This window comes from Gossypium hirsutum, chromosome A03 (genome assembly GCF_007990345.1).
Source record: "Gossypium hirsutum isolate 1008001.06 chromosome A03, Gossypium_hirsutum_v2.1, whole genome shotgun sequence".
Taxonomy (NCBI): Eukaryota; Viridiplantae; Streptophyta; class Magnoliopsida; order Malvales; family Malvaceae; genus Gossypium; species Gossypium hirsutum.
In genome coordinates this window covers 5362248-5364213 of record NC_053426.1, presented here as the reverse complement: position 1 = coordinate 5364213, position 1966 = coordinate 5362248, and the positions used below count along the sequence as shown (strand labels likewise).

At 29.4% G+C, this 1966-nt stretch overlaps 1 long non-coding RNA gene across 1 annotated transcript; it reads right to left on the bottom strand.

The window, feature by feature from the left end:
- Positions 1 to 1123, bottom strand: LOC121224076 (uncharacterized). The gene is made up of 2 exons (XR_005921522.1): positions 554 to 1123; positions 1 to 326 (listed from the first exon to the last, which is right to left on the bottom strand). It is a non-coding gene; the product is annotated as an uncharacterized lncRNA (long non-coding RNA).
- Between the last annotated feature and the right edge of the window lie 843 nt (positions 1124 to 1966).

Genomic DNA, 1966 nt, shown 5'->3' with positions numbered 1-1966 from the left:
GATTTTAATTTTTATATATAGTTTCTAATTTAATTTTAATTATTAATCTGTTAATGTAGATTGTAAGACCTAATTTTAGCTCGGGCCCATATACATACAATCGACAAAAGACAACAGTCCAAACCTAAACTACAGAAGGCCCAATTCATAAAAATAAAGACTTGGGTCCAAAAAAATAAAGGCCTGATAGGCCCAAAGTTTTGGGGTTTTTGGGAAACCCTATGTCTCCATGCGCCGCACAAATGCAACCACCACGCTCTCCACCTCGCACGTCCGGCCAACTCGCGTGTAGCACGACCCACGCCCCACGTTCACCATACCTGCAACTAGTAGAAGCAAAGAAACCATTGTAAAGTTGGCTATAAAAGGCTACGAATTTTCATTTGTTAGGGGATTTTTTTTTTAGAATATAAAATACACAAAGAATCCAAGAGCAGTTAAAAGAATACTTCAAGGTGGTTCATCATTATTTTATTTTGTTATTTTTATTTTTATTTTTATTTGAGTCCACGAAATACAAAATAATATATCGTAGAAGGGAGAGGAGTCGTACCTTTTGATTCGCTAGCAAAAGTGGGAAAATTTCGGCCTTCCGATGGCCGTCTACAGCAGTGAGCGAGGTGGCAGAAGAGGGCCTGGGTTTTTGCCCTTTCGGCTGAGGAAGGAAAATGATGGAAATGTTTTAGGTTTTTTTTTAAAAAAAAAGGGTTAAAATGTTTTTTAAAGCAGGTTTTAAGTAATAAAAGGAAATAGCATCGGGGGAAGGAACAGACAGCTTTTTGACTTGGTCTATGCGCATAATTTCTTTAAGTGGTTAATTTTCGCGTTTGGTCCCTCCCCTTTGCTCTGGCTTGTAATTGAAGCTTGTTTATATTTTCTGTTTTTTTAAATTGTCCCATAAATTTACGCGTCCATTCATTTCAGTCCGTGCTGAAAGGAATTGTTTTGGGGCATGGTTTATTTTCCTTTTCGGTCCTTGTAAATTTACACGCGCTACATTTGGGTCCTGATTTTGGTTTTAACGGCTCATTTTATTTATTAATTGTCCCATTTAGTTTAATTTTATTTCAATTGAGTTTATTTCCATTTCAACATGTATAATTCATTACTTCTTTAATTTGTTTAGCATTCAACTTTTTTTAAAAAAATATTATTTAAATATACATTTTGTGCTACTTTAATAATTTTACCTTGTTTTTTTATTTGTGCAACTTGTAAAGTGTTATTTTAAAATTCTATTTTATGTAGTATCATTTTAAATTCTTGTATAATATGTAGTTAAAATACTTTTATATATTATTATTATACACATATAATTTTTGATAAACTTAGCTCTATTCTATATACGTTATTGTTTTCATAATATTTTATGTAAATATTTTTTTCTAAATTTATTATATATATATTTTCTTTAAAATTATTCATTTGAGGATCCTGTTTTATATTACATATTTTATTTATTTTAATTACTTTGGTATCTTTGTATATACGTTATTTTCATATAGGTATGTATATCATTTGTTAAGTCAATTTGTTTCATTTGAAATTATGTTACATATTATTCATTTCGATATATATTTTAATAATCACTTATATATTATCCGTTTTTTTATACATATAAGCTATTTTGAATTCTAACATATGTTATCCCTTTGTATATTGTTCATATGGTTTTTAAATTGTTTTGTGTTATATTGGTTCCTAGTTTTCATGTTGTTTTGTGTATCATGTGTTATTTTTTATTTTCAATTCGTATCCACTTATTATTATTTCATGCTTATAATTATGTTTTAATTTCTTATTATTGCATCATGATTTTTTTTTAAATCTCGCATTTTCACCCAACATCGATTGCTTTTTACCCTAAAGTAAACCAAACGAATATATTTTGAGCCGGTTTCCTAATTGCTTATTTGGGAAACTCTTTAAAACAAGGCAATGTTTTGTGTTTGAAAATTCGGGAAAT